This window comes from Meriones unguiculatus, chromosome 6, assembly GCF_030254825.1.
Source record: "Meriones unguiculatus strain TT.TT164.6M chromosome 6, Bangor_MerUng_6.1, whole genome shotgun sequence".
Taxonomy (NCBI): Eukaryota; Metazoa; Chordata; class Mammalia; order Rodentia; family Muridae; genus Meriones; species Meriones unguiculatus.
The window spans coordinates 51,951,203-51,961,132 of NC_083354.1; the positions used below are offsets into that span (position 1 = coordinate 51,951,203).

General features: G+C 41.9%; 1 pseudogene; it reads right to left on the reverse strand.

Annotated features, from left to right (window-relative positions):
• Nucleotides 1-2,532: 2,532 nt before the first annotated feature.
• LOC110548389 (cyclin-dependent kinase 4-like) lies at nt 2,533-3,619 on the reverse strand (annotated as a pseudogene).
• Nucleotides 3,620-9,930: the final 6,311 nt, after the last annotated feature.

The following is a 9,930-nucleotide window of genomic DNA, read 5'->3' on the forward strand; positions in this document are numbered from 1 at the left end:
TGGCATCTCCACGGTCATCCCAGTATCTTTCCTGTTTTTTGATGTGTAGACGGCTTACTTCAGTTCTGTTTTTATTATTCGATGCCTAGCATGTTTTAAACTGTTTTTTATTTATTATTTGACAATTTCATACATGTATATAATGAATCAGTACATCCCACTTCATACCCCACCACCCCTCAATCTGATCCCTGCTGCCCACTGTGACACTGGCTGATTTTGTTGGCTTGATCTGGTTACTGTGAGTTCATGAGTACAGTCGCCCTGTCATGTCTCATGTCTAGCTTGGGACTCCTCGCCATGCTCTGGCTCTTACATTCTTTCTGCTGACCCTTCTGTGAGGCTCCCTTAGCCTTGTGTGGTGCTGACACATATGTCCCGTTGATGGCTATGCACTCATCGCTGTGATCAGTTCCAAGTTCCTGTGTTGACCGTTACCCACCGCAAAAAGAAGCGCTTCTAGCCAAGGGTGAGGGCAGCGTCAATCTGAGTGTGATCACACATATTTAGGAAGCAGTTTAACAGCGTGTCCATTTAGCAAAATAATGGTGGGTTTCTTCCTAGGGCCCATGACCTATTGAGTCTAGGGTTTTTGAACAGGTTTATAGCAATACCCCAAGTTCACTCCCACGAAGCAGGCCTCAAATTCAACCAGAGAGTGGTCGATTACTCCCATAATCTATATGCCACTATTGTACCCATGGGCACATCTTACCTGGCAAGTCAGCACTGCAGCCCCAGATAGGACCACTGGTGATTTTTCTCCCCAAGTGATCTATATAGCACCCTCCAGCACCATGAATGCTAGCAAGCAGGAAGTTTTTCAGGTCAGTTCTGGTTCAATTTCTCTATGTCCTTAAACCAAATATGTTGGGTCTTCAGCAATGGGGTTTTACCATCTGTCCCTGGTTGGCAACTGAAAGCAATAGTCTGTTGTTTGAGGGCCCTTGAGGCCTCCTCACCGCTGACTTGTAGAAAGCTATCCAATGCTTGGCACTGAGACTGTCATGTCTTCTGTATTGTTCATACGTTTTATTGTCAATATTCGTTAATGTTAGCAACATGTTTCCACATTAATATTTTTTGATGTAGAGTCTATCTTTAGGCCATTATTTAGAGATAGTGCATAGAAAACTTTCTGAAGTATTGAATGTCTAAAAATATCTGAAGTGTGATCTCTGAATCTTCTCTTCCTCCTTTTTCCTCTTCCTTCTCCTCCTTTCCTTCCTTTAATCTTCTCCCTATTATTGATGGTGCTGGAGATAGAACCCAAAGCCTTGTGCAAACTAGGTAAGTGTTCTAAGACTGAGTACATCTTTATCCTTAATAGGTTTTTAACTTTAATAGATAACCTTTGATAAATAATAATAATTCTCAGTTGCTTTATTGCATTTAGTAGTGCTGCTAAGAAATACCTCATTAATATAATTTTATTCCTCTCTATATTCTCATTTTTTGAGAATTTTAGAACTGAGAAAGAATTCTTAAGATTGTGATACAGCTTTTTATTTATTATTTATTTATTATTTATTGCTGTGTTCACTGATGCTTATTTCCAATCAACCCTAAATATGGTTTTGAAGACCTAGAGTCTCTGCTTTGGGGATTTGTATTCTGTTCATTCTTTGGGGTTTCTTGTTTTTGTTTTGTTCTTTGAACTTCTCTGGTGCAGAGTTGAGTTAATCACTGTCCTGGATTCAAATTCTTCTCCCCGTTGCTGTGTACATAACTTCTTTCTTTTAATTCCCACCTTTTTGTTTTTCCACATAACTAATTTGTCCTCCCATTCTTCTCTCTCCAAGAGCAACTCTTTCTCATAATTTCTGGCACATCCTGGCCCCATGTGGTTATTTTTTTTCTACTCACTTTCCTTTCTTTCTTTCCTTTGCTAGACCTCGAGTGCACAGAATTGTTTGTCAAACCCTTCAATCCATGTATGTTGCCACTTTCGTCTTCTTAGGAATTATTTCTTGTCTTGTTTATTCTGTTTTTGTGTCCTCAATCAACTCTTACTTCCCTACCCATCCTTGGATCTGCATGCTCTTTTGTTTGTTTGTTTATGACAGGGTTTCTCTGTGTAGCCTTGGCTGTCCTAGACTCACTTTGTAGACTGTCCTCGAACTCACCGAGATCCGCCTGCCTCTGGGATTATGGTCTTGCACCACCAAGCCCGGCTCTGCATGCTCTTAAAACGATGTAGAGTTGCCCATCTGTGAAGCTGTCTTCAATTCGGTTCTCCCCGCGCCTCTTGTCTGGTGGTGTTTATCTATATAAAAAGGATCCCAGTATAAATGAGGAAGGGAAGAGGACAAGATACACCCGCCCTTTAGTGAAGAGAAATCAGAGGGCAAGAGGGTAAGCCTCATAAGGGGGTGGGAGGGAATGTCATTTAAGGCTTAACATAGTCTGTAAAAAAAAAAAAAACAAAAAACTGGGGGAGTCTCCACAGCCTCAGAGGAAGGCAGAGGCTGCCTTTTCACCAAGGTCCTCTCCACTCAAGTATCCAGAATCGGGGAAAGGTTGCTGCCCTTCTCACTCTGGGCCACCTTCTTCCTTGTATAGATAGAGTGCTGCAGGGCCCAGAAGGCAGAGATTCGCTTATGTGGGTTAAAAGCCAGCATTCCCAGTAGCAGCTGCGCTTGGGCCTCCTCCATCTCCCGCACCACTGACTACACTGGCTGAGGCCCTCTGGGGGAAAAGGCTCCTAGGGGTAGACACACTGCTTGAGGCCAGTCATCTTCCGGAGGCGATCTGATGAGATCAAAGTTTAGGCCCCATTGGTCAGCTTCAGAGTCTCCACAGAAGAGAGGCTTTAGAAACATCTCCGCTAAGATGCCGCCAGCGCTCCAGATGTCCACAGGTGTTGCATACTATAGACCGCAGAAGAACCTCAGGAGCTGGGTACCAGAGTGTTAACAACCACAGGTGTGAGGGCCATCTGGGAGGCCGAAGTCAGCCAGCTTGACTGTCCCATTACTTGTCACCACAATGTTCTCTGGCTTCAGGTCTCGGTGAACAAATGCAATTTGCATGAAGAAAATCCAGGCCGCTTAGAAACTGCCGCCATCAGATCCTTGATGGTGTCCACTGGCGAACCTGGCCGGGGCGCCTTGTCCAGGTATGTCCTCAGGAAAGCCCCCTCCAGCTCTCCCTCCACTAGGAACTCTCACGCTCTTGAGGGGCCACAAAGTGGCCACTGTGGGGGCTCTCAGGCCTTGTACACTGTCCCATAGGCACTGACACCAACTTCAGCCCCTGGTTCTTACCGAGAGGTAGCTATTCTCTGAGCAGGAGATGTCCTTACACCTGGCCAAGAGCTGTGGAGGCGGCCCTTTCTCTGGGTCTGGGAGCCGGTTCCTGCGGCGCCATACACGGGGCATCGGTCCCTTCGACCCCACCCTCACCATGTGCTGTCTTCAATTTGTGCACAGGGCATTCTGTTACAGACTTGGTTCGCATGCTTCCCATCATACACTGGGGCGTCAAGACCCTCCTTACGGCTCCGTGAGCATGCAGACGTCAGCCAAGAGTCAGCAGCCCACTGCTTAGGATGCTCCTTCCCCAGGAAGGGCACCTGGCTTGCCTCCATGCCTGTCTCAAGCGTCAGGACGGTGCGCATCCTCACAAATCCCCTTGGGGACCTCTGCGGGATCTTGTTTGAAATGGATGCCCGGGAGTGGAAATCTCTGCCTCACTGTTGTAATTATTCCCTGCCACACTAGCACACGGAAGTCTCATATTCTAGCGGCCTGTCAGCGCTGCCACTGCACAGGTTCTTAATTTTCCAACCTAGAAAAGAATGTGGGGCTCTCTCTTGTTTCATTTATTTACAGTTCTGTAATCACTAGATACCAGAGCTGCATCAGCTTTCCTGTCGTGATTGTTTGTTTCTATCATTTCCTTCTAATTTTTGGATTGGGTTTCCAGCATTTTTTTTTTTAATGATTATTGTTGTTTTTCCTAGAGATAACTAGAAAAATGATATTCTTTTCAGGTTAATGCATTGAAATTTTCTTTCAAATCTTCTGTCTCTAGTTTGGTCTTCAATGTTCATCAGCAATGAAAAAAAAATCTCAAATTTTATTTAATTAAACCCATCTTGTAGTCGTTTTTGATTTATTTATTGATGTGTAATTTTTGTATTCTATTTTAAAAATGGTTTGCATCTCTGAGATTCAGAGATTTTTTTTTTTTTGCCTTTTGTGAACTTGACAGTTTTGCTTTCCCTCTTGAAGCTTTGATCTACTTAGCTCTTGCCACTGTGTGTTACACTAGGTAAGGATCTTATTTAAAATTTTTCTCTGATATAAACCATTGCCTAAGAATCCATTAAAAAGCGGAGTCTTATCTGCATTTCTGTGTTTCTCCCCATCTGTATCAGATTCTCTTTTGTACAAGGCACGACTCAGAACTCTGTCTTCAGTTACAATCACCAGGTTTCTGTTCTTCCGTTAGCAATAGAGTATTGTGATGGCTTTGTAATATGTCTTCGTAGCTAGTTTGGCAGCTTCAAATAAAGCTTTGCTATGGTCCCTTACTTCTCTTATATCCTTCCATATGTGTTTATTGGTCTTTCTATGACCCTCATTTAGAATTTTAATTATGACTGCAGGGAATTTTGCACACCCCCATCTAAGGGTGTAGGATGTCTGTACATGAAAATCATTTTTTGTGCCCTTTGTTAGAGTAGAGCTATTAGCTACTATTCTTTGTTAGGATAATTCTCACATATAGCTTTTGTTGTCCTCCTGAAGGGCGTTTTGCTTTGTTGCATTTTCGTATTCTTTGTGGGTTTAGCGAATGATGTTGATCGTGCAGCTTGATATGGCATCTTAGTTCAGGCTGCTAGTCTAAAGCGCTGCGGCCCACGTGGCTCATAAAAACATCCCTTTCTACAGTTTCTGAAGCTGCAAATGTATGATCACAGTGTCAGTAGACCCAGTGTCTGGTGGGAGTTTCCTGATTTATGTGCGACACTCTCCTGTCATGTCTATCTATAGTAGAAGATGTGAGTGGTATGCCAGGCATCTTTTATAAGCACCCTAGTCCCACTCACCAAGTCCCCACTTTCAAGAACAATTCCCTTCCTCTATACCCCATCTTCAGTTTGGGAATTAGAATCTCAATATATGCGTTTACGGGGACACATTCAGATCATGGCATTATATATGACAATTTGCTAAACCGTCTTTTAGTTTAGTATTTGTTTATTAGTTCTTCTTGCCTAGGGCCTTTGGAAGGCTAGATCTTTGAAATATTTTGAAGTTGTGTGTTTGTATGTGTGTGTTTTAAATTTGCGTAAATGATACGGTACAGATTCATTCTGTTCCTGTCTTCTTTTTTTTTTTTTTTTGTCATTCAACACAGTGTTTCTAAACACTATCCATGTTTTATGCGGCTCAAGGGATAATTCCTTTTGCTATCTGTGAAGTACATTATTAGGCTTTGTTTACTCATTTCCTTAACGATCAAGTCCCAGTTTGTCCTCCCATCCCCGCTGTGAGAAGCAGCGTGGTGATGGGCCTGATGTGTATGCTCCTTCCTGGAACTGTACACTGGCTCCTCCCGAGCAGCATCAGGAACAGAGACGGTCGGTCACAGGATATGTGCGTCCTGGATTTCACTAATTCCTTCCAGATTGCTCTCCAGAATTACTGTACCAGTCCACAAACCCGCTGACGTTGAAATGTTTCTACTCATGTGTACGTTATCACCATTTGTTACTCAGTTTTATAATTGTATACTTTAATGGCTGCAAAGTTGTATCTTGTTAGGCTGATTTTCTCCTAATTACGGCAGGGTAGAGTGTTTCTTCATAAAATTGTTAGTCAGCTGGGTTTCTCCTTTTTGATTTGCCTCCCTCAAATCTGCAAGGGTCCCTGTAAAATTCTGATATTAATTATCGCAGATACCTTCTCCCAGTCCATCCCTACCTATCTTCTTTGTCCTGGGTACTTCTTGTTGATACTTTGTAAAACAGAACAAAGTACAAAACAAAACAAAAACAAACAAACAAACAAAAAACCAATTCCCAGGAAATCTTTTTGTTGCTTTATTCTTGCTCTCCCTCTCGCTGGCCCTATGGTTTTCAATCGTCTCTCTGTTTCTGTCTCCCTCTCACTCACTCCACTTCTCCCCTTCCCCCTCCTCTGTCTGTGTGTGTATACATGTGTGCTATGTGAATCCAGACACAAGCATGACAACCCTAGACATCAGTCCTTGCCTAATGGCCTGTCTTAGAGAGGTCTCTGTTATTCTCTGCTACAGAGGACTTGCTAGCTCCTAAGCTTCCAGGGACTCCCCTCTCTGCTTGTCACCCCTCCAAGGGAGCACTAAGATTATAGTTGGACATGATTATGCCTGGCTGTACATGGGATGTATGGAGCCAGACTCCTGCTCTGGTGTTTATACAGTGGACACTTCATTGTCTGAGCCATCTCCTCAGTCCCAGCCGCTCTGCTCTGAGTTTTTTGCTTGTTTTGTATCTTGCTGTTCCTGTGAATGGTGTCATGTTTATTACACATTCAGTGGCTATGGCCACTGTGGAGAACAATATTGCTATTTGGAAACTGATATTTTACAAACCTTTCCAAACCCTCTTACTATTTCTGTTTTAAAGTCCAGTTTGGTTACATTTTCTGTGCAGATAATAAGATTCTTCACAAATAAAAATATCGATTATTCTTCTTTTCCATTTATATCTTGGTTCATTCTTGTTGTAGTCATTAATCTGAGATTGTTATTTCTTAGTCAAACTTAATCAAAGCAAGGATATTGGGAACCTTTGATTAGCTATGAGGTTAAAGACAACATGTTTAATGATTTCCCATAGAATCTGTATCTATGTCAAGATTAAGAAGGCATATCTCTTCTTAGTTATCTGAAAACTTTTATCAATGTTACAATTTTGTTAATCTTAAGTAACTAGACTGTGTTTTCGTTTGTTTGTTTGTTTTTTCACCTAATACACCCCTGTGGTTTTCTCCCTTGGGCCATTTAATGTGTGAATTACATTAACTTTCAAACTTTTTTTTTTGAGATTATGTGTTATTTCAAAAGCTTTTGAAATCCATGTTTGGATTCAACAGTCAAGGGGCTTATTTCATGTTCTTAAGTAGATCCTTATCTAGCTGTGAAATCATAGAGATATGTGCCTTATTGCAAATTTTGGGTAGTTTGGGCTGCTTCGTGGGACATCTTATATGATACAGTCTCATGGTTTCAGGTCCTGTTGACCCCTTCTTAAAGCCACCAGAGATGGAGGTAAAGTCTGAGGTGGGGAAGAGGCAATCTTTAATAATCGAACTTACATTTTCTTGGTGAGCATTTTATTTCTCGTGTGCCATTTAATCACATTTTATACTCTGTATTTCTTCTAAACACTTCATCATTTTTGTGTAGGTCTTCATTATTTAAATTTTTCATTTCTATTGGAACTAACAACGGCTTCTTTTTATCCTGTGTTTTGCTTGTAATTTTGTGTCTTTTTTTTTTCTTTATCAGTCTTGAGGATTTGTCAGCTTTACTTATGTGTCAAAATTTAGTCATGCTGCTGGTATTCTGAGAGATACACCAAACTCTTAAAAAGGCATTTCAAAAATCTCTGAAGCGATTAACTTAACTATCTCATAGGAGATTATTTTGCCTTGGAATCTATGAAATCTGCTGCGTGACTTTTCCTGGTGAGATGGGAAGAAGCATCTATCCACCCCAGATTAGGGAACCGATGACACTATAGAAACAACCCAGCAGAGTCTATCCGGGTTACTTACAGAAACATATATGAGTTGTGACTGAGGGGAGCGTGCTGACTCAGAGGCAGCTCCATCACCTCAAAGCCCGTCCCAGCACGACACCTCACTAAAGCCCCATCACTGCAGCTCCCTGCATGGCATGCAGGCAGCTTCACTGAACAGCCTCTTCCCCCGAAAGCCGTTTACTCCTCCTTGCAGAGGAAGCCTTGTGGATCTCATAATGTTCTGTGCTTCTTGAGTGTTTTTTTAAGTTTCATAAACTTCTGGAGTCTCAGGAGCCTCCCACCTCCTTCCAGAAAATAATATTTCAGTTTGTAGGAAGCAGAAATTTCATCTTTTATTTTGCCTTTTGCATGCAGTGCCTTCCTTGATCCCTCCATTTCCAGAATTATATATCCTTCTGTTTGAAATATTTTCTTCCAGACAATGTATTATTTGATTTTTAAAAAGAAAAAAATTCTGAAAACCTTTGTTTTATTTTTTAAATCTTTGTACAATATATTTTTATTATATTCTCCCCTCCCCCAGCTTCTCCCCAGTCCTCAGGTACCCAGTCAAATTCATGTCCTTTCTCTCTTTAAAGAAAAAAACAAAACAAACAAAAAGAACAGAAAATGTGGCTTTGTGCCCACTTCCCTTTCTCTGTGCTGGGATGCTTTTCTGGCTTGAACTTGTGCAGGTCTTGTGTCTGCTGTCATAGTCTCTGAATTCATATGTTCTTCAGCCCTGTTGTGGTCTGGAAAACACTATTTCCTTAGAGTCGTCACCACTTCTGGCTATTGCCATCTCTCTAGCCTCTTTTCCATACGTCACCGAGCTCCACGGCTGAGTGCTCCAAAATCTTTGCACATCGTCTCTGCGTTAAATACCATCTTCTGAAGGAAGAAACTTCTCCAGTGAAACTGGAATGAGGCGCGCTGATGATCTATGGGTTAATACGTCATTGCAACTCGTTGCTGTCTTCCTTTAACAGAATTATAGTAGCAGCTTCCTCCCTACAGCGCGCCACCTGTCTAGTCTGAGGTTCTTGGCCTCATTAACGGGGTCAGGTACACATTGCATCTTATGGAGTGGGCCTCAAGTCCACTTTGATCACTCCCATAACATCTGCACCATTATTGCATTAGTATATCTTATGGGCAACATTGCAGCTACAGCTCACAGAGTATGTATCTGGGTGAGACTAATGATTATTCTTCTCCCCTGGTAGCTGTATAGTTCCTTCCAACAGCATGAACACTAACCATTAGGAGTGAGGCTTCTATTTGAGCCCCCTGCTCGATTTCTACAGAACTTCGTTGGGCAGATATAATCAAATTTTGAGTATCAACCTACCTGTAATTACTGTTATGCTGGGACTTACCTTACTGTTTGAGTATTGTTTTTCCTTTTGCTATCTTTTTGTGTATTTTCTCCTTTTTCCTTTCCTGATTTAAAATTGTTCTTTTGATATGAAAGTTGTGCGTCTTCATTTAATTTTCTAGTTGTTTCTAGTTTATTCTTTTCTAATTTTCAACTTTTGCTCCTTGTTTCTGAATACAGTTCCTTGGCCATGTCTTATTTCCTCTGTTTTCTTCTTCTGCCCGTCACCACGTTTCATTCTGAATTCTATTTCTGGAATTTCAGGGATTTTATGTTTGTTTTATTAGGATATTATCTACGGGCACTACAATTACATGTATTATGTTAAATGTTCATACGAATGCCACAAGGGATTACTTCCTAACCTAACTACAGGGTGTACAGATTTTCTTTGGCCCTCTCGCTAAGGCTCACCCACCCATCTACCAGGAGTTATTTATTCCATTTGGAATGTGCTCTGTGCACATACTATACAGTTTTCAGGTAGCGCTTATCCCTTCTGACTCTCGCCTTTTCTTTCCAAAACTCCCATCATATCTTCAGGGGAGTTGAATCTTCCTGTTTTAAGTTGCTTGTGGTCCTACTCTGCTCCATTTCCCCTGCTGGATACACACTGCTCATCACATTCATAAGATGATTCTATGTTTTCTTTCGATCAAAAGATCTCGATCACGACACCTCTCAAGGGCCACGGAGATGTGGACAGTCGATAGGAAGTCATGAAGCATTAGCCACACTCTGTGTTCTGTACTCCCAGGAGCTAGCCCACTGCTAGCTGACCAACATGGCATTCAGGTGGGGCTGTTGCTACCCA